General features: G+C 40.3%; 1 protein-coding gene across 1 annotated transcript in view; it reads left to right on the top strand.

Annotated features, from left to right (window-relative positions):
* Positions 1 to 24,128, top strand: part of LOC122810320 (transcription initiation factor TFIID subunit 4-like) — a 1,173,503-nt gene that overhangs the window by 403,687 nt on the left and 745,688 nt on the right. The gene's annotated exons all lie outside the window — the stretch shown is intronic.

Genomic DNA, 24,128 nt, shown 5'->3' with positions numbered 1-24,128 from the left:
AAAGCCTTTTTGGTGTATTTGCTTTTGGGATTGGAGGTATATTTTTTGTGTTTTTAATTTTATTTGCTCCCCATTTGGGGGGCACCTGACATCTGTGGCAAGAAAAACTGATGTAATGGCATCAGCTGCATGTTTTATACCCCTGACGACCTGACGTCATGGAAGAAGGGACAGCAACCGACGCAGGACCCAAGACTTTGTTAATCAGGCTGACTGAGTGCAACCTGCCAGCAGATTACCCGAATGCAATGACTGCAACAGTGAATACACTTGAACATCTACGTTTATGGTAAGTGTACACAACTGTACTTTTCCTGTACTCATAATGCAGAGTATGGGAGTTTTCCCAATGTCCTGGATAAATTTCCTGTAATCAGAATGAATGCTACCCCGGGTCACCTCTGAAAATAGGCCATAGCCTTTTGGGACTAACCAGGCCAACAAAATGTAAATAAGTAAAATATTGATTGGTTACTGAAAGCTTGAATGAATCTGAGTGGACTACATTAACAAAGTGGACTAGTTACTAAGCTATTAAAATTAGACAGTGATGTATGTTACGCGAATGTTTTAGAATTATTGTGCTCTATCCTTTTCAGTTGTATGTTAATCTGCTCTATTTTTGGAGATCTAGTACACTGCTACTTTCTAACAGTAAACAAGAATTGACATATTTAGAGGCATTAAGTTCCTGGTTAATCAGGAAGTGAAGGTACCTACATATGTAGGTGCTGTTTTGAATAATTTGGTTGTTTGAAGACACTACACTGAGTAAGCTTTTCTTAGTAAAGGTTATGAGTAAAGACCCTTTAAGCAGGCAAATATTTAAGCCTGCCACTTTAACTGCTTCACCCAAGTAAAGTTTTAAAAGCATATGACTAAAAGAAAGCACGATATGATGAAAGTGAAGATTCATTGTGATTTCTAAACTTAAATAAGTGAGCCACTACTAACAAAACTGAATGATGGATTTGTGAAACTTAAATGTTTTTCTCTCGCTTCAGTCTTCAGTAGTTGCATTTTGGATAAAGTTTGTGTGCGCGCATATGTTTGTCGTTGTGTCTGTTCCGGAGGTGAGCTTACTGTTATTGCTAGTGTCACTTTTTGACCAACTGGTTAGCAGAGAAACAGATGTACAAAACATATGGTGACTTTGTGCTTATTTTCTGAAGAAAGGATAACTGCTACAGCAGCCTGTCTTTAGGATGGATGATCAGAGACACTAGTCAAATGAGAACATTATTTCAAACAAGAGTGTATATTTTTATGGTTTTGTCCAGTGTTTAAGTTGATGTGCTGAGGTTCACAGAACACACACTGGCAAGGGTGTACACATTTGCTTTTCGTTCTGCAGTCTTACAGATACTGTCATTGCTAGAGTGAAGATGATATTTTGTTTTAATCATTTCAGTCTCATCAAAACAGTTCTTCATTTGAACTTGTTTTTATTTACAAAGTTTAGTATGCCTGATTTGGCAGGCCATCTGAGAAAAACAAAAAGGTATCTATTAACATGCACTGTTTAAATGTACATGGTCTTTTTTCTGTATAGTTGCGCTTTTAAAAAAATGTTTCATCTTCTGTTCTCTTTTGTTGATTGTCTGCTGATGCAAGGTCTGTCTGCATGGTTCTATTAGATTGTCATGCTCACTAATTAGAGAACTGCTGCACGATTCACCTTGTTAATTAGAGGGACTTGCACATAAAGCTCCTTCGGGCAGTGTGAGAGAAGTGCCTCATACTAGTGCCCTAAGAAAGCTATAGCCTGTGAAGTAGTTCTTCTCATCTACCTTACATTTTTGTATCTGAAATGAATAAATCATTGAAATTCTCCTTGTGGAGTGAAAATGTATGAGTTCACATCTTTGCAGGATGTAAATTATATGTGATCAATAGAAAATGACAGCTATAAAATGTCTTGATGCAGATTACCTTATTGTGTCACAGAGATGTTAAAATTATTTAACTGAAAATGATTTGTAAATTAAAGTAATTTTACATTTCCAAACAGTTGGCTGTTTAAATATTTAGATGGTACAAAAGGATTTTAGAATTAGTATATCATGTAATTTTTACTGAAGAACAGTGTGTGATTTGTGAAGCAGTAGTCATCGACTACACTTAAGGAAACAATAGGAACTGTAGCTCACAGCTGGGCTGGAAAGGTTTTGCCTTCATTAGTTGTGAGAAAGTTTATGAATCTGATTCCCACTAAAACTCTTCAGGTAATCCTGTTCACTCTTCGTTAATCTTGTCTCAGTGAGTGTCATGTTTTAAATTCTTAGCACGGAGTTGTTCTGTTTCTGTTGAATCCCCTAACTGACATGTAATCAGTGTCACCCCAAGGAAGTTCCAGAGCTTATTTGTTCCAAACCTCTTCTTGCTTTCCCCTTGACTCTCTGCTGCTGGAACATTACGAATGCAGTAAGAGTAGCATACCAACACCACAGAGATACATACATGGATTGCAAATTGTTTTGTGCAAACTGTGTGGAACATGCATAAAATAAAATTCCTAGTATTATTACTGTCTCTTTTAAATGTTCTTTTTCCTTTTTGTATCACTGATTACTTATTTATGATTTTATGTCCTTATTCAAATATTCAGTCATTTTATAAAATGTCTGTTAGGGAATGTCCATACTTCAGCTCAAAGCAACAAATGTAGAGCTTGTTGTTAAATGGATGGTTGAAGTTTAGAAGCACTTGGATCCACAAACAATCAGCATAGGTTGGTGCTGAGAACAAGCAGGCCACAAAAAAACTGGGATGGACGCGCTTAGCGGAAAGGCCGGAAATACATTACAGTGTGATATGAGAAAATGGTCCTTTCCAAAGGTGGTTGATGCAGACACCCCACTTGCACTTGAGGTTGTGAAATATAAAGTGGAGCAGTGGCAATGTGAGCCATACAGCTTAACATCATACTGAGGGAAAAATATCTGCAAAGGAAATGAGCTGCTGTTATGCAATAAGTGAAAGCGATGACAGTGGCATCAGCAGCTGCTGAAATTAGAAACAACTTGCAGATAAGAAGTAACACCAGCAGGAGTGAATGCTGCAGTGACGGATGTCAAGAAAAAAATACAAACAGCTACACAGGTTAGTGAAGCATTTTTATTGAACCCAGAATGTGCAGCTTGATGCATTTAACTATATGACAGGGATGCGCATCATGAAATATGGAGTCAAAAAGCAGAATGCTAATGCTTAGGAATCCGTGTGTAAAAACATAGGTAGATGAATGGCATACCACCTTGCTTCAATACAGGCTACACCACGTAGACTACTGCTATGAAGCCAGCAACAGAAAAGACGTTGAACGCCACACTGTTACAGACAAGATGAAGACCCTGTGAAATTATCAGTCACTGAACACCACACCTTCACAGCCGAGAAGAAGACACTGTAAAATTATGAATACATATGCATGACGTGCACAGCCACCAAAATACACAAGGGCCTTCCACGTATCCCAGTACATGGTCAATTGTCATATTAAAGACATTAAATTGGTGGCAGTGTGTGGTATGTAGCCATCATGTTATAATTTTTGTCCCTTCATTTAACAAAAAACATGGCCAAGAGTCCAACAATACTACTTGACGTCGGAAATCTTTCCTCTCCTTCTCTTCACCTTTCGCCTTTGTGCATACTGGTATATATACATTGCAGGCAACAGACACACAGTGTGAGAGAATACCTGTACTGTTGGAGGACTCTAGGTTAATATGTACAAACAATTTAATGCAAAGAACATCAAAAACTTTGCAGACATGACTGGAGATGATCCTTAGGAAATGTGTGGTGTATAGTAACCCCCCCATAAACACATACATGGCCAAGTTGTAAATGTATACCAGTAGCAACAAACCCTCAGTGTGGTAGATTACTGCAGAAAGAAGAATGGTTAATGCATAGAAGCAGTTTATTAAAGGGAACAGCACCAGTAATGTGACATTACTAGTGTGTGGCCATCATAATATAACATCTCCCAGAATGCATAAGACGAAAAAGTTACCAAGACCTTTCACACCTTAAATGTTGCTTTTGTTATGCTCATGCCTGCAAGTGCAGACCAGTAACAGCAGGTCAACATGTATTTACTGAAGTAGAAAGCCACATTAATGTGTGTATTTTGTTTAATACAGAGTAGAATGCCAGAAGTTTTGCAGGCATGGGGGAAAATGGCTGCCACGAAACTGTGTACTGTATAGCATTCAGAATAATAGCACCTCCACCAAAAGAAAAAAAAAACACACACACACAAAACCAGCATGGCCATTGGCACCTGAAATATTGCTATGCATTCATGTACACCAGCACTTGTAACCAGATTGCAGACCCACATTTCAGGAGAACACCCTCATTGCCAGTGAAAGCCAGATTATTGCATATGTTCTGGGGGGACATAAAATAAAAGTACTGTAATGACAGAAGAGGAGTGTTCCTTTCTGGCCTTTTGTACAACTGTGTAGAAAACCTGTGATATTTATAGATGCAGTTGACATGATGTTTAACAGAGACTGCCTGTCTGTCTGTTCAGCTGGCTATGGTAACTTTTGCACATTAGCAGCAGAATACATGACTTGCAGCTCCAATCTGACCCACCTCTGGGAATGTGGCTCTTTCCATTTTATGTGATATTAAGCCATAATACACACCTAATGTATACACTGTGTGTATGTGTATATAGATATACACACACATAATCACATCGTGCATCCCAGTACTTTTGTGTTACTAACCTATACTTTTAACCCACTTGTACATCTGACTGGGTTTTAGCACATTGGACAGTGTCAACAAACTAAGGTATGCTTATGTTGTTATCATACTGTCTGCCTGCATTACAAATACATATCTGCCCATCTATGGATACACCACAAATATGCTTGCAGCATATACAGTGCTTGACTTCAGAAGTCCAGGAGCCACTGATAGAGTTAGCACATGTGCATAGATATAACATTTACTATGACAGGCTTGTGTATGTTGTGTACATCCTGACTGGAAATGGTGTTCAGCAGCACAAAGTCTACTCTTCAATTTTTCCCTTGGAACTAGACAAACTTTCAACTTAAGCACTCAAACCATTTACTTCTCATCCTGGCACTTGCTTAAAACTCATATTAAGCACTAATAAACCTTAGCACTAGACCCCCCTGTACTGTAGAGAAGGACAAGGCTCTCTATTCAACCTTACCAGCCAATCAGTAAAATATTTCACTGTACCTATCCAGGCATGTCCAAAGGGCAGTTTCAGGTGTACTCTCTGGTCCAACTGGTGAATCTGGGCATTTTGAAGCAATGTTACAATTGCCTCATGTACACAGACAACCCTCTCCTCCTTCCACCAAACACTAGTACATGCAAGAGATGCAATTATACAGCCAAACTTGAGGCTAAGCTCTTTCAACCCAAGACTGGACCAGGCAGTCAAGAGGAGAAGGGAATTACTTGCATCACACCACCAGTCTCACATAGACCTATGAAACCAGCACCAGAAAAAACACACATAAATTCATGAAAACATACTCGGAGGCTCTAAATAAAAATCTGCAAAAGCAACAGAGACCTCCAGAGCAGACATCCAAGCAACCTCCACCCCCCAACACAAACCGTGAAAGACATACTTCACAAAACCAGTGTGCCATGCAATCACAGCCCTTAAGGCAAAATAACATACCCAACACACTAGTAATAGGTGACTCTATAGTTAGGCACACTGACATCCCACTCACTAGGCTGAACAAGGAGAAGGTTACTGTTAGCTGCCTCTTGGGTGCCAGGATCCATCACATAACACAAGCACTTAGGTCACTCCAGAACAACTACAAATATGACTCTGTCATTGTCCGTGTTTGTGTGAATGACCTGAGCCGTACCTCCTTCAACTACATGAAAAGAGACATGGAGGAGCTCTGTGATCACGTAGCCCAGGCCAGTATGACCCTGACCCTGAGTAGCATCCTGCCCTCACCAAGAATGATACCACAGTATAGAGAAACAATTATCAATTTCAACAATTGGCTAAGCTTCTGCTATCATTCAAAGGGGATCCAGTGTCTGTCAGCCTGGGATGACATGCTCGACAAGCCACGCTGCTTCTCTAGAGATGGCTTGCACCTGTCACCCTTAGTCTTTCGAATACTGGCCAAGGCTCTTGCCACTCCCATAGTGCCTTTTTTAGGCAAGGCTCAAAAGACAAACCCACTGCCATAAGTAGCACAAGTAACAAAAATCTGAGGGTAATGCTACTCAATGCCAGAAGTCTAAACCTCAAAATGCACGCACTCGAGGCACTCCTCGGTATGGAGAAAATCGATATATGTGCAATAACAGAAACCTGGTTTAAGGCTCCAGAGAGCACCCCAGCACTAGCAGGCTACAGCTCATACCATACATTTCAGCCAGAAAACCCGGACCGAAATACAAAAGGCGGGGAGTATCCATATTCATCAAGGATACCCACACCTCCAGGTTAGTGGCACAGCACGATGCTTCAGAGATCATCCATGTGCAACTAACAACGGGCAGAACTGCTATTCAAATTATAGCTTGCTACAGATCACCCACCATGTCCCAGGACCCCCACTCTGCATTCCTGGAAACACTGGGAAACATAAAGGTCCTACCAAACACCCTGATATTGGGTGATTTCAATTACCCAAACATTAACTGGGAGAACTGCTCAAGTACAAACTCCCTTGCCCGACATTGCCTAGAATTTATAAACTCAAACGCCCTGGATCAACTGGTCAACACACCCACCAGAGGTGACAACATTTTGGACCTGGTCATCACCAACATGGGTGACCGGTGTTCCACACCGGAGGTCAACCCCTCGCTGGTTAGATCTTGCCATAAACTAATCATTCTGGATATCCACATTCCGCCACCACCCCTGGTCAAAAAAAACACTGTGAAAAACTTTTCAAAAGCAAGCTTCACGTTACTTAAGACCGAGGTGGGAAGTTTCAAAGCCCCCATGCTAAAGGATAACGCTGTCCAAGCTGAAAAATCCTTTATTAATGCACTCTACAGCCACCTACAAGAATGCAGGGATAGTGCTATCCCAAACAAAACCAAGACTCACTTCTCCAAGAAAAGGAAAACCAGTCTGGTGGACTCCTGCCATAAACAAGCTATACAATAGAAGGAGGAAACTAGTACAGAAATGAGTAAAATCCCAAGAAGGGAAGATATCCCTGATCAGTATCAGCAAGAAACTATGTTCCCTCATAAAATCATCCAAGGCTAGCTTCGAAAGAAAAATTTCCATGGACTCCAAAGATAACCATAAGATATTCTTTAGCTATGTCAAGAATCTAAGTGGCAATTCTTAGATCTGCTCGGAGTTAGTGCAGAATGGCACAAAATACACTGAACCAACCAATATAGCCAACATCCTGGGAGACAGATTCAGTGCAAACTTCACCCCCCTCTCACCCCCAAAAGGGCCCATAACTATACCAGAAGAATGTAGTGCCCCTGAAATCACAGACACTCAGGTTAAAGCAGCCCTCTCCAAAGCCAAAAACACAGCATCAGTGGGACCGGACGGTGTCCCAGGCTGCATCCTACACGAGCTCAAAGATGAACTAACCCCTCACCTAAACACACTGTTTAAACTCAGCCTCTCTACAGGCTACATGCCCACAGAGTGGCGCACAGCAATGGTTATTCCGCTCCACAAAGGATCCTGGGAACTATCACCTTATAAGCCTGATTAGCTTGGTCTGCAAAGCTTTGGAGCGCATCATCATGGATCTCATTAACAGAGACAGTGGGAACCTCCAAACACTGGACCCTACCCAGTTCGGCTTTGTTATGGGCAGATCATGCCTCCTAAACCTGGTGGACTTCTTTAAGACAGTTACCAAGGCTATAGACGAGGGAAAGGTGGTCCACACAGCCTACCTAGACCTCGCAAAGGCCTTCAACACCATTCCCCACTCAGGTATTATAGACAAGCTCACCAGCCTGAACATAAACCCCTACGTCACGAGATGGGTTACCAACTGGCTCACGGACAGAACCCACATGGTAAGAGTTGCAGGAGTTAGGTCTGACTTTAAAGCAGTTACAAGTGGCGTTACCCAGGGCTCAGTCCTAGGACCCCTCCTGTTCGGCATATACTTCTCAGAGATACAGGCAAGCACAGGAGGACTATGGCTGACAAAGTTCGCAGACAACCGGAAACTAGGGGCTATAATTGACTCTCCAGCTGACACAGATATCCTCCAAAAGAGTCTCACTGAGACAGATACCTGGTGTCAAAACCATGGCCTCAAGCTAAATGCCAAAAAGTGCATAAGCATCCCCTTTGGAAAAAACAAAGTACCCACAAACTACCACATAGGTGGTAGCCCCCTAAATACGGAAGACGTAATAAGGGATCTAGGGACCCAAGTAGATAGTAACCTCTCCTTTGATAATCACATTGCCAAAGTGGTTAGAAAATCCTTCTATGTGGCCCACCTAATCACAAAAGGGTTTGCTTCCAGATCGAAAGAGGTCGTTGGGCCCCTCTACGCATTACTCATCAGACCCATCATAGAGTACAATGCCCCATTTGGGATGTACCTTACAAGACACCTGCAACAACTGGAAAGACCACAGAAGTACCTCACCAAGAGGATCACTGGTCTCAAACAGATGCCCTATGCAGCTCGACAGAAGAAACTCCAGCTGTACTCGGTTGCATACTGCCTACTCAGAGGTGATCTCTTCCTGACATACAAGGCCATGTCCAACCCAGAATTGATGGACGTGCTCCACATAAAGAAAACCATATCCCCTCGAGCCACACGCTCCAGGGATCTAAACCTCACCACAACAATAAATCGGACATGCTGGAGGGATAGATTCCTGTCCCAGAGACTTCCCATACTCTGGAACAAGATTCCAATCTACATTAGGCAGAGCTCCTTGCTAACCCTCTTCAAGAGAAACCTTGATGAGCGGATGGGAAACAGAAAGTTTACCCCAGGGATCACTTCAATGGCTCTGCTGGACAGAGGCACTGGGAACTAATCTAACGGGGCGGCGAAAGCCAACAAATTCCAGCTAGGCTTATAAATGCCTTTAGGCAGAAAGCCTAGTACCTACCTGTGAACCTGTTGATAGAGTTACAGATGATCAAATCCACAGAAATGTGTCTGTCTGCATGCAACCAAACTTTACAAACAAACAGTTTGCAGATGTGGAGGCAGATACAGCTCAAAACTGATGTAGAAATATCTCGACCCAGAAAACGTGAACAACCATTTATTACTTAAAACAAAAAACGTTAAGCGCTTTCGTCCTTTTACAATACGAATGCATCAGAACTGAAAATGAACATTTCCAGAAGCCTTTTAGAGGTGAACCAGTTAAGTGACAGTCAACTGTCCATCAAATTTTAAAGCAACCCAATCTTGATAAAAAAAAAAAGTATAAAAATATATATTAACTAAATTATCTAATTAAGTAATGCTTAACAGTTCATAAATAAACAAGTAATATGAATGCACCTGTTAAAAATACCAAAAACAAACACATTCAAAAAACTTCATGTTATTTTCATAAAAAAAACATCTATCACCATAAATAGTCTGACTAGATGTCAGTAAAACTTTGCACGCTACCTACAATTTTTTTCTCTATAACTTAGCAGATCTCAATTTTAACATGGGTTTTATGGAAATACAATAATTCAACCCAGGGTGTGTATTGCCATTAGTTTTAATTGCTGCAAGTACTCCCTGTATTCCAGTTTATTCTCCCATTCACCCTCGCAAATCCTACTCAACCTTCTCAAGAGTTACTGATGATCAAGTGATCATTTTGATGCTTTAAAGTGAACGTTGCACTGTACCCATTCTTCCCATATATACTTTCAACATAATATACAGGCATTTCCACAAGCTTTTAAAATGTAGTAGGTATCGCTTTGCTGAATTTCGCTTAATATGATTTAACCTTTTTCCACAGCTGTGATGGTAGTGTGATACTGTAGTGCAGACATGGGGTATGCATGGCAAGTACCATGGCACACAGGGTGTACAACATTTGCACAGTACAGATGTGATCTTGTGTGCTGTAACATGGTAACCATTTTAAATGTTGGGACCTGCTTTAGCGAGTCTTGTAATGCTGAGTTTGCATGGCTGAAAAAAATAGGCTTACATTTACTAACTCAGATATGAGCAATTGTCAGAATATTCACTTTTCTCTGGGATATGATGACCGCAGAGTTAGTATATACAAATCTGGAGAGTACATTGGAGCTTGCCCCCCTGTAAAAAGAAAGTTTAGAGTAATGTTCAATATTCATTCTTCTACAGTTTGTGTTTTTGGTATCTCGGCACTGAGTATTACAAGTGCCAACCTTTCAGTAGGGAGCCCTGTGACATATGTCTGTGTCACATCCTAGTATACTTTAAATGTGCGACACTGACCTTTGCATAGGATAGAATATGCTGCAGTGCAGGGTGTAAAAATGATATGGCAAAAGAAAGTATGAAAGTAGTTGACATGAAATAAGCAGGGGAGATGCATGCAAGTGGCATCTTTACAAGAAAGTATGCAGCAATGAAAGATTTGTGACTTGAGTGTTTTCTGTCATATTGATTTTTTATTCTTACATAAGATTCAGGAACAAATGATGGGGTATCAGTAGATGGAGCAGTAGAAGCACTATGAGTGGGAAGATGAGGTGGTGACCCCTGCTGTTAAGTTGATATACAGGATGGGTAGTATGAGCAGTGTTGGGCATTACACATAAGAGCCATGTATAAAGTGGCAAGGTAGATATCCAGTCAGGATGGTTACATGGAGATGGGAAGATAAAGACTTTCACACCGGGTGTGAATGTGAATGCACTTGGAGGGATACATACTATATCAGAATAGATAATGTCTCTAGCAGGCAGATTCTTGATCTTGGTCCCTCTTAGGGTGAGGCAAAATATATAAGATGAATTTTTAGATCCCACATCACCTTTCCATGGGGTGCTGGTTGAATGCTGTGGCATTTGTTATGCAAGATTGGATGGAACAGCTTGTCTAACATGTCAGACTGTACTGAGGCAGCAGAAATATAAGTCCCCAGTTCATTGTCCACTGCAGTGCTTAGAGCTCAAGAGTCATGCTTCATTACCACTGAAGAACACAAAGGTGAATGTGGCCAACACCAGAACCATGGAGTGTAGACATGCAGTCAAAAAATAAAAGGAAACCAGACAGTGGTCATGCAGCCTGAGAACAGAAACTATAACCTCATAACCTGTAAATGGTTCATCTCCCAGGCCCCATGCTTACACTTATCAAGAGTATCAGAACTTGTCAGAGATTTGGGATGCATGGCTAGGCTTAAAAAGGCCCTTGTGGTCATTAACCTAGTAAATACCCATGAAACCTGTAAGACTATACTTTAAACTTATTTGCACATCTTTGAAGTATAACTTGGCATGTACATTGATCCAGTATCCATGTATTGGAAGTACAGCTGTATCTATTTGTGATAAACCTGCAAATTTTTCCAGACACTTTCCGATCAACTAGCATACTTACATGTGTGCACATTACTGGAAAAAAGACTTGTGAAATGCCTAGAATGTTGCTTTGTTGCAGCTGCTATTCTGCACCTGCCCATTTCTATCCCTACTTTTCATACACAAATTTAAAAGACCCAGTGGTTTCATTTTTTACCAGAAGCAGCACTTTCGGTTAAGTATGCTGGTTGTGCCAGTCGCACTATGGTGCAGTTAAGGGAGAATTCCCTTTTCCCCACTGTAGTGCGACCTCGGAGTGAGAATATAAAAGTAGGGGGTGGGGGGGGCTTGCCCCCCTGCATAAAAGAAGATTTCTTGTTTTGTTTTTTTCGAACGCACTTTAACGAAAGTGCTTTTTCGGTGAAAGCACTTTTGTTAAAGTGCATTTAGTTATTTATTGTGGATTCAGACTATTGAACTTTCATCCTAGATCCATATATACTGTATGGTTTTGCATGACAGCACACAACCTACAGTCTTGTACTAGCTTTCTAGAATGCATAGAAAAATAGCAGTTATACAAAAATGTTTACAACATCCAGCCTTTTGTATGCACATTACCTCATGCATGTAGATGTTTATGCAGTAGTCTGGTATAACAATGGATGCATTTTCTGATATATTACTGACGTAGCTGTACATTGTTCAGTGGAACATAGCCTGCATGCTCAGGATGTATGGGTATGCAATCTGAATAGTACCTCATAGATAACATGAGTGATGTATGGCTGTGTTGCACATTTCAGTAATTGTTCCCAGGCCAACCTCCTGTGTTACTGAAGACTGAGCTTCTAGCTTTGCCTGATTGTGCCTTTTGATATAGCAAGGTTCAGTTTTATACACTGTGGTCATGAACATGACTCGTTGCCTATCAAGTCTAATGAATGCAGTATCTTTTGTCCTAGGTAAGCATGCCAAAGCACAGTCATGCAGATATTGTACTTGCATGGCTGATGGACTTCTTTAGAACCTGCTCATCTGCATGTGTATAATATTTACTGCTGTAGCAGTTGTCAAATAATGTCAATGTATACCTTTAAAGTACTATAGCATTATATATGAGCATGTGAAAATTCTGGCAGTATACCTTTGGTCTTTTGAGAGATTCTGAATGTTGCATCTGGCCTTCCCATGTTCTTGCCATGCCCCAACATTAAACCTCTTTCATGACTTTTACTGTGTCACATTCCAGGGCCATTATCACTCTGTGAAGAAACATTTTTATCAGGTCTAATTTTAAATGCCCCTTCTGCATGTCTCAGAATAGTGCACTTTTATATATATATATATATATATATCAGCTCATGCTCTCCTTGTATTTCTTTTTGCGTCTCTCTTAATGTGTACATGCTTTACTCTCTGAGTTTGTGCTTATAGTGCAGGGCTTCATACTCTTCAGCATTTTGGTAACTTTGCTTAATGTAATTTTGCAAGCCTAATTTCCCTTTGTGTGTAGGGCCATCAGAGCTGTACATCATACTCCACATATGGAAACATTTATTTATGTATTTGTATTTAACCAGCTAGACTTTTGCTCCACAAGGACCTTTTTCATACTCAGCCCAAGTGTATTTTTGGTTAAGTTACTTGCTCAAAGTCACAAATAGGGCAAACAGGCTGAGAAAATCAATCTCTGGGCCACAAGAAGAAGCTTATTAACAGCTCATAACCTTAATCCTTTGTGCCCTCTCACTGTCTTATGTACTCTACAGAATAAAAGATTACCTTAACATCTCTGGTGTCCACAACCTGTGGAATGTATCCCACTGTCTTATTGGCCTTCGTTTGGTGTTGCCTTTGTATATCTTATATCATGATTTCAGCTCAAGTCGATTGTTGTTCCCAGATCTTTTTCTTTCTTTTGTTTGTATAAAATTACCCCACCAAAACTGTATATATTTTTCATTTGTCCCTTCCCTTACAAAGTATCTAATCTATATTTTCTACACTAAATCCCAGCTGCCATATATCTCTCTGTGGAGAGGGCCTTCAGTTCATTTCATATTGCTATGATAGTCACTGCATTATAAACACACAAAGAAGTCTTGCTTTCTAAATATACTGCAATATCTGACAGAAATGTACTAAACTGCTGTAGTAGTGAACCTCATGACACATGCTTACTCTTCTGAAAGTGCAACTAACAAGCACTTTTCACTTTGCCAGATTTCATTCTGGTCCACCATTTTGGACCCCGCCCTTTAACTTTCTTACAGCCTGCTCTGAGGCTTAGGGTAATAAACCTTGCTGAAGTCCTTGTCCTCCGTATTGATGACCAAGTCATAGATCTGAATTTTTCTGCATTGGCGAGAGCTGTACTGTATGAAATCATAGTATCTGACATCTACCAACAAAGTAACTTTCACAAACTCCATCTGAGTGCCTGTCGGGATTTTCATTTTAATTTACTCATTTGTTAATTTGATAAATGAATAATTCATCTCTGACCCTTTTCTGCTATGAACTGACGTAAAAGAGCAAGGATAAATGCAAAATATATGCACAATCCCATTAACCTGCATGTTTGTGGGAAATGAAAGGAAATCAGATTACTAAGAGAAAACTCAAGTCAAATATGGAGAGAATATGATAATTCCATACAGACATTGATTGGAGGTAAGGGTCACACCTCATGCTCTGATTGTGTGCAAAGATCGTAACCACTGAATCACTTTGCTGTCCATCTTTTTATGTGATGTTATGTTCAGTGCGAGTGAAATTAATAGGCTTTTTGCCTCGTTCCTTCATGTACTCATTTTTACATAAAGAACTGTTGCTACCCTGAACTCTTGCATCACTGAAATGGTTACTAAGTAACAACCTTAATGTTCTACCTGTGGCATGGTGAGCTTCCATAGCAACTCTTCCAACACCTTGTGAGATAGCTTATCTGGACCTTGTAACTTAACTACTGAATAGTTTTAAATTCCTTTACTGCTGCCTCATGGTCATTCTTCCAACCTTTCATTTGTCCAGTTCATGCCTGTAGTTACTTTCCATTCTGGCACTCGGTTTTATTGCTTCTTCTTAACTACAGAAACAAATAATTCATTATGCCTAATCTGCAGTATTTTCAGATGTCAAAAGATTTTTAATACTCTTAACATATACTGGAAGAATCACGCAGCAAAAAAGGTAGGCCAAAAAAGAGTTTATTTAACATGCATGGAGATCTGCCACAAAAAGTTCTGTTGCTAGCAGTCTAATTTCTACACACTTTACATGGGTTTTTATACCCTCTTTCGTGCATACTCAGCAGCTGGTTACTAGACAAGGAATTTCAGTCAAGGCTATAAATTCACTCAGTGGAGCCTTAGATGGTAAAAAGTCAGACACAAGATAAGTTGGTGCCTACATCAAGGTAACATCTATGCACTCCTCCTTGGTCAGAGGTCAGTCCCAAGATAGGCCTGTGCCTGGACCAAAGTAGCATCTGTGCATTCCTTTCTGGTCAGCAAATTCCTTACAAGAAAAACAACTCATTTTAGCTTATTTCTTTGCACGCAATGCAGTTTCACATTTTAACCCTTCCTATACAGGATACAAAGATGTTGAACACAAAGATTCTTACTACATTTCCCCCTCACAACACTTTGTATCCCCAGTAATACATTTTATTCATACAGGTTTTAACACAGTTCATTTCCTGTATATTCAGAATAATAAGCTTTAGTTGCATTGGCAGACAATATACTGATATTATCATTCGATGCAAGGAATGCAGCAACAACCCAACAGTAGGAATATAATGGCACCAATACATACAGCAATTAAGACATTCATAAATACTGTTCCTCAATTCCCAAACCAATTTTGGAAAAAGTCAGTCAATGGATTCTGTCCTGGTTTTGTAAGTTCAGAAACTTGCTGTAGGATCTCCAGATGACTGTTAATGTCATATCAGTTGTCTGTAATGAACGGACAACACTTGCAAGTACCTCCTTTCGCCACTAGGGTGAGTTCGCCGATTCTGCAACACTACAGTCCTTATTGCAGTTAACTCATCCGTCACCAATCCTAGCACAGAAAAGTTGCATTGCCCAGAGTTTCTAACAGTTTTGACAGTTTTCTGAGCTCCCAAATAGATTTTACTGTCCCATAAGCTGGAAGAATACCAGCCCAAGAAATGACATCATTGCCCAAGTCCATGTGTGACAGTCCCTTGCTGCTACTGTGGGCCAAATCGTGATGATAGATTCAGGATGCATCAATGTTACCTACGGATTAACAGGTTTATTCACAGCACGCATATTTCTATTTTACCTTGGGGAAGAGTAAATGAATGTCTTATAGCTGGTGCCAAATAACCCAAAACAAACTGCCTGACCAATTCCTTGGTAACCATTTGTATGCTTTTACCACAGACAAAATAACAGTCATTCACTTTAAGAGTGATATTTACTAGAATAGAATGATTTCCTTTGTCTTGTATCCCTTTAAACAAAAGATCATACACAGATAACATTTTTTCAAAAAAGTTTGTGACATTAATAAGCCCTGTACACTTAATAAGCACTCTTATAGGCTTGAAACTTCTGTTGCACAGTGCCCATCTATTGTACAGTTATGAATTATGGTTACATTACATTGACTCCATCCAACCTTAATTTTTCCAGATCTCTGGAAACATACAGTTCCATTCTGACGACCCATGAGGGTAGTGCTATTTTGTCCTTTAAAGCCACGCTTTGAAGTTTCAAACAGTAAATTAGTCCATGTATCATTTGGACTGTACCTAACATCAGGCCACCATGTACAGTAGGGATAGCTGTGCATATCCAACAATTTGAAACATTAAAAGACAAAGCATATGCATATTTAATAGCTTGGTACGATAAAGGGTGGATGCCAAGCTGTATTTTCATCTCTTCACTTGGCTAGTTTCGTTTGAAAATAAAAACGGCCAAAACAGAAAAGTAACAATCACACTTATTAACAACAAAATTAGTTTGGAATGCTTTTGTGGGAAAGACTAAATCCTTCCGGTATTTGCATTGCTACAATAGTCAGATATTCATACAAAACAAGATTACTACTAATTAGTGTTCCTCAGTTTCCTGGTTCCACTTTCAGGATCCTGTTGTTCTTCTGATCTGAAAATAATAATTCGTTAAAGAAGTGTTAGTTTTGTCAGCATTTTCCTCATGTAATCTGCTATCTCTTCACCCCTCACGGGCAAAAACCTTGCCACTGCGGGACGTAATAAGGCACGCATTGACAGGAGTGCCAGAGGTAAGCAGTTTATCCAAGACTGATGTGTCTCGCCATGAGTTTATGTAACTTGCCTTTGAGAATGCCAGTATGGCGCTCAACCAACCCTGCTGACTGTGGGTGGTAGGCTCAATGATATTTTAACTTGATCTGAAAACGCGCCAGCTTTTGAATAACTTGGTTCACAAATGTGTGCCATTATCAGAATAGATGCATGTAGGTAGCCCAAAATGAGAGATAATGTTATTTGTAAGAGCCTTGGCTACTGACAGTGCATCTGAGTGTGCTACGGAAAAGCTTCTACCCATTTTGTAAAAGCATCAATAATGACTAACACAAATCGCTTTTGTTGAACAGGAGTTAGTTCAATAAAATCCATACAGATTGTGTGAACTGGATACGGAGGCAGCGGAAAAGCTGCTGGGGTGATCCGCACCCACCACCATGGTATCGCACAAAGCAGGCACGACAAACAAAATCGATTAGCATATGCTATAAAGCCCTTGGTCCAGAAAATTTGCTGGGTCATTTGAACCATAGCAGCAGGGCCCAGATGAGATGGGCCATGCCACTAATGAGGCATACCTAAAAGGTTTGTTGGCAAGACATACTTATCATTTGGACCTACAAAAACTCCTTGCTTCTGAATAGCCCCATATTTAACCCATCGCTGTTTTTCCTGAACTGTACTAAGTTCCTGCATTACTTGCAAAGTTTGTAGATCAAATTTATCTGTAGGATGAAGTTCCTTCTGTGTGGTCTCGAGTGCAAAGTAGAGGTTAAGGCTACACTTTTGCAGTTTTGTCAGCTAGTGCATTTCCAAGTGATACTGGATCCTTGGCATTTGTGTGTGCGACTTACAGATGGCCAATCCCGTGGCAGTTGGACAGCTTGTAAGAGGTTAAGAATTAAATCCTTGTGGGTTATTTCCTTTCCTGAGGCAGTAACCATTCCCTATTTTTCCATTGCTGTGCAAAGACATGGACCGTGGAAAAGCATACTGACTATCTGTGTAGATAGTAACTGCCTTATCCTTGGAAATGGTACATGCTCTGGTCAAAGCAATCAATTCAGCGGACAGATTCCTGGGGAGAGGTTTTGCCTCTAGTACCTTAGTCTCAGTTGTGACTGCATAACCCACTTGTGTAATACCTGCCTCATTGCTGACCCATCTACAACAGGGTCCAATCTGAATTTGCCAAAGGCTGATCCTTAAGGTCTGGTCTTGGCAAGACATTAGAGTGTATTAAGTCTAAACATACGTGAGGGGCACCGCCATCAGCTGTAGGTAACAGCGTGGCTGGATTAAGAGTGGTGCATCGCTCAATGGTCATGTGTGGTTGTGATAGTAATGTTGTCATGCAGGACAAGTGTCTGCTAGAGAGAAAGGTAACTTTATCCTGTAGAAGTATTACCGCGACAGAGTAGTAAGGTCATGAAACAAAACTAGGGTTGCAGACGCCTGCACGGCCAGTGCAGCTGCGACTACTGCTTGTACACAGTGTGGCAATGATCGTGCCACTGTGTCCAGTTTACTGGAATAAAAAGCTAATGGCCTCAACTTATCCCCATAAATTTGTAAAAGAACCGATGTCATAAAACCCTGCTTACAATCTACTGTCTGAACAAAAGGTTTTGTATAGTCAGGGAAGCTAAGTGTTGCAGATCCTGCTATCAGTTGCTTTACCCTAGTAAATGCCTGTATTGCCTTATCTGTCCATTTCAGCGTCATGTGCTGCCATAGGAAGTGCAAAAATAAGTTCTGAAAGTGGACTCACTTCCTCTGCATAATTGGGAATCCAACTACGACAAAAGTTAGTTATTCCTAAAATGACATCATTTCTTTTTTGTACTGGGCATCGGTGCCTGTAAAATAGCTTCTTTTCTACAGCTATCCAGTTGTCTACCAGCATTTGAAATGGTATAGCCTAGATATCGTACTTCAGCTTTACAAAATTGTAATTTAGATTTGTTTACCTTATGTCCCTCTTTCACCAAGAAATGCAATAACCGAATAGTTTCGACTCACAGACAGCCTCCGTGGGTGCAGCCAGTAAGATGTCGCCCACGATAACAGTAGATGACAGCCATGCTCGTTGAAACTGTGCCAGGTTTGTTGACATTTCTTGCGAAAAATTGTAGGGCTTTCACAATATCCCTGCGGCAGCCTTGTGTAGGTGTACCGCTTGCTCATGAACGTAAAAGCAACCAAAACCTACTAGTTTCCTGTAGAGGGATGGAAAAAAACTGATATCAATGACAGAAAAATACTTATCTGTGGGAAGGATATCATTTAACAAAACAGATGGATCTGGGACCATAGGAGCCCTTGGTACCACAGCAGCATTCACAGCCTGCAGATCCTGTACCATTCTCCAGGTCCCATCCGGTTTCCTTACTGGGAACAAGGGTGTATTACACGTGAATCTGTGCATGGAATTAAAACCCCAGCTTGTAATAGAGCCGTGATCACTGGTAGAATGCCTTCTTCTGCCTTTTACTTAGCGGATACTGACGCTTGTGAGGTCTAAAGTCGGATTTTGGAGTTATTTTAACCTGTCCTGCTGTTCTTATTAGCCCAATGTCATGTTGGACCATAAGGAGTCTGGCACTGATTGTAACTTTAATTCTTCCTGCGGGGTTAGGAGATATAGTCAGAATGGCCCTCCCGGTGGCGTTAGCCTGTCTTCGAGGTGAAGGCCAAATTAGTTAGCTCATTTACTACATTTTGTGGTCCAGTTTCGACAAGATCATTACTGTACCAGTAGTGTAAATCACCCTGCCCCACCTGCAACATAACATCTTGAATTTCTACTCGCTAGAATCCCTGATGCAGTCGGCACAGCTGCTATGCCAAACACGCATTAAATCTCTTCCTAATAAGTTTACAGGGCAAATTTTAGAGACAATGACTCAAACCTGATAGTTTGGTTAGTTTCAGGGTCCGTGAACCATAAGGGTTTAGATAGTGGTTCTTATAAATGCGCCATTGGCTGCCTTGACTAATACATAGTCATCAGAAGTTACATCAGATGGCACTGCAGAGGTTTTAGCAGGGTCCTGGAGGCCCCTGAATCACACAAAAATTCTACATCCTTCCCTTCCACTTGAAGTGTGATAATCGGTTGTGCCTCTAGCTGCATAGTTACAGCCAGCTGTTAAATTAATAACCTGATATTCGCCCTCGCCCTGAAAAATCAGTCACTTCATTCTCCCATCCTGCACATTCCCTTTTACCTTCTTTATTCACATTCTCAAAATCATTCTCATTTTGTATTACTGACTCTTGCCAGTCGACCTCAGCATCTGGGTCCGTTAGTCCGTGCGGCATTATATAGTCATGCTGAACTATGATTTGGAGCAGCAGTGGATTTCCGGGATTCAGGCAATCTCTTGCGAAATGCCCCTTCTACTGCATTTAAAACATTCCCCCTCTTTTGTCTGCCTTTCAGAATCTTCAAAATGTCCTACATTCCTTCTTTCTCTGCTTGTACCCTGTCCCCTTCCTCTACCTCTGTTGGACGGAGCTTACATTAACATAAGTGTTTTATCCGCCACCATAAAGGTTTGAGCCTGTTTTCTTTTCTTTTCTCAAGATATTTATCTGCATGTAAAGGGATACAGTGTGTGGACAGGGTATATACCTTAGCTTCTTTTTGTTTTACTCTGATTTGTCTATACTATGGTTACGTAGCTCCAGAGTCTCCTCTGCTTGTTTTTGTAAAACTATGGAGGGTATTTTTCCCTGCTTCTCTGCCTCCTGTAAGACTACGAAGGACACCTTTCTTGATTTTCTGCTTCCTTCTTTTGATACTGGGGTGGACTAACCCTGTCTTTAGTGACATCAGAATACAAGGGTAGGCTTAGGGACAGACAATAGATGTTTCACATCTTCTTTGTGGACAAAAATGCACCTTTTGCACTCGAGCCACTACTTCCTTATTTGAAAATTGTTCCTATGTCTCTTATTAGCTTCTTCTAACCATTTCTGTGCTTGAGGAAATCCTACCTTTTTTGTTTCTTAACCTTACTTCCTGTGTCCCTCAAGCGGTCTCTCACTAGATTTTGACATTCTGATTTATTCAAGGTACCACTAAACCCATAGTCTTTCTTCCATTTTTTTATATATTTCAAGTTTTTTGGATGTAATTTAAACATATATTCCTCATCCTCAGTCCTTTTATTTAAGCAGCCCTTCCTAACACAACAACTGCTTCCTATTCCCATTTTTCTTATTTAAAAGAAAAACTGTTTCCCATTTTTCTTATTTAAAAGAAAAACTGTTTCCTTTTCCTGAGATCTCTACCGGTCTTTTGTAAAATTTAAACAAAAGAAATTCCTTTATGACTAGTCCCTTAAAAACTTTTACAAAAACAAAAAGCTTACCTTACTGGATCTTCCCCACGGATCGAATCTAAGAGTGACTGGCCTCTACTTACGACTTTTTGTCGGAGGTCTTTCCATTCAAGGGAGCCCGAGATTCGCTCTCCCTTCCTGTACAGGTTTTCAGTCCCTCTTATGCGATTCGCATCGGAAGAGGTGGCCCCACAGAAATGCCAAAAGATTCTTAATACTCTTCACATATACTGGAAGAATCACGAAGCAAAAAGGTAGGCCAAAAAGAGTTTATTTAACATGCATGGAGATCTGCCACAAAAGTTCTGTTGCTAGCAGTCTAATTTCTACACACTTTACATGGGTTTTATACCCTCTTCGTGCATACTCAGCAGCTGGTTACTAGACAAGGAATTTCAGTCAAGGCTATAAATTCACTCAGTGGAGCCTTAGATGGTAAAAAAGTCAGACACAAGATAAGTTGGTGCCTACATCAAGGTAACATCTATGCACTCCTCCTTGGTCAGAGGTCAGTCCCAAGATAGGCCTGTGCCTGGACCAAAGTAGCATCTGTGCATTCCTTTCTGGTCAGCAAATTCCTTACAAGAAAAACAACTCATTTTAGCTTATTTCTTTGCACGCAATGCAGTTTCACATTTTAACCCTTCCTATACAGGATACAAAGATGTTGAACACAAAGATTCTTACTACATCAGACTTTTCTGCTGAAAAGCAAATTCCAGAGACTTCTGTTGATAACCGTTGCATGTGACATTTATTTTGCCCACCACTGAAACTGTTTCCTCCTCTGGAGCCGCTATGCCAGAGAAGTTTTGCTACCCTTTTAGTGGTGCCATTATAGAGCATTTTCTCATCCTGTCACTTCTCCTTCCTGTATCGGCTGTTAGTCTAGTACATAGTTTAAGTGGTAAAAAAGTGCCACTCATTTGTGTGTGGAACTGTCAAAACATGTGACACCCACATATACACAGTTTGCACAGTTACATATAATGTTGCTGTTTCTTGCACTGAAACCATGCAGCTACTACTGTATTTGATGTATGGCTCAGATCCTGTAGTGCTAAATGGTGTTTTTGCATTGACAGTAAACATACGGTTTGAATATGTTTGCCGTAAAGCAATGTTTATTAGTCTGAGATGATATTAACCTACTCGTGCTGATGATGACTGGTCAGCGTGTATTTAGTGAAGTCTCTGCTTTGCCAAAGTTTTGTCTTACGTTTCTTGCGTGTTACTGGACTGTGCTTTTAGTAATGGCTTGATGTATGCTTACTAATCTAAATACTTCTAATGTTTTCTTATTTTGTTATATTTTGTGCCTGCCTTGAAATACTGTATGCATGACTTGGGGGTTCCTGCTTCCCATTGCAAAAAAAATAAGATAACAAATCCTTTTTAATGACCACTTCACAACCTGAATATTGCATGGTAACAGAGAAATACTTGTATTATACTTACAGTAGTTTTCAATCATGTCTTTAAAAATGTACGAAGCTCATTCAAGCAAATGCAGTTGATGTTGCTAAAGCATATGGGTAGTTGAAGGTGATGCTTCACAAACTTGCTAATGTGGCACCTTCCATGTCAGGATAATACTGATACCTTTTAATAACTTTGTATTTTCCGTGCCTGTTAATATAAAAAACTGCTGTCATTTTAATGGATGTGTGATGGTTGGAACTGTATTTATATGCTTACGATAGCTTAAGAATGAAGTGTGAAACATCATATGGATATTTTTTGCTTTTACAGATTAACCGCCATGATTATCTAGTATACTTTTATATAGCATCACCTCACCCTGTTGTATTATTCAGACTGTTTTCAATATTACAAGAAAACTGTACAGCATTCAGCTGTGAAATTATCTCAGTGTTCTTTTGGTTATTTATTTATTTTTTTCATTGTGAACACTGTTTTTGAAAGTTTTCTCTCTGTCCATGAAACAGTGTGGTTAATTTACTGCATTTTAACAACTGAAAAGCCAAGCTGCTGGTATCCAGTCTTCCATTTAATTATCTGAAATGCAGTACGAAAAGTAAGCTACCTAACTAAAGAACTATTGAAATGAAGTCTGGGCTGAAAACAATGCATTTCTTTGTCAATACTCGGCATAAACTGAATAGAAGGATGAAAGGACAAGGTGAGCTGATATTGCAGAGTGCATTGTTGGACCAAGAAGATGTTGAAAATGAAAGGTATATAACTATTTGCATCCTCTACATTAGTAGCACCTGTGTATACAGAAGGTCAGTCTTGGATTGTTTTTAGGATGTTGAAAATCTCAGCTCCAGATTTCAGATGTGGTAGACCACCCCCAGTGTGTAACCCAGAAGTCCTCAACAGACATTCCTCCATTTTACATCACCAGTTTTTCTTTCCGTCATTTTACTTTACCAGTTTCATAACTCTGTATTCACTCATGGTGAGACAGTTTTTTTTTTTGTTTCATTTTTATTTGTTCTCATCCCCCATTCTTTTTGCTGGCTGGTGTCCCTGTTAGGGCATTTTGAATTTTTTGTGTACATAGCAACCACAGCACTATGTATTTGGGCTTCCATATTTGTTTCTCAGTTGGACAGTGTAACACGCTATGCTGTTGTTGTGCTCCCAGTCCCTTAGTGATGGCATGCCTAAGCTGTTGTTGAGCTTCCAATCCCATAGTGATGGCATGCCCGCTGTTCTAAATGCAAACTAGTGTCATGAGCAGAGGGTGGTACCATATTCGTGCAGGAGCTTATTAAAGCAAATCCTGCATAGTGTCTGAGTGCTCAGCTTATGTTATTTGCTTCTTTATGCATGTCACTTAAGAAACTAGCCCTGAAGTGGATAGCACTACTCCAGCAGCTTATTTGCCAATAGCTTGCCTCTTGCCTGTTAATAAACAGGTGGATTGAGACAGAGATGAAGTGGTAGACAACTTCATTTGGGGTTGCTATATTGGTAAGCATAATTTCACGTCACTGGGTGATACCAGTGAAGAACTGTGGTTGTTCCTGGTATATCTGTAGTGTCTTGCATA

The sequence above is a fragment of the Protopterus annectens genome, chromosome 8.part1, assembly GCF_019279795.1.
Source record: "Protopterus annectens isolate FY-2018-M chromosome 8.part1, PAN1.0, whole genome shotgun sequence".
Classification (NCBI taxonomy): domain Eukaryota; kingdom Metazoa; phylum Chordata; order Ceratodontiformes; family Protopteridae; genus Protopterus; species Protopterus annectens.
The sequence above is the reverse complement of the archived record's forward strand: the minus strand, read 5'-3'. Positions and strand labels throughout refer to the sequence as shown.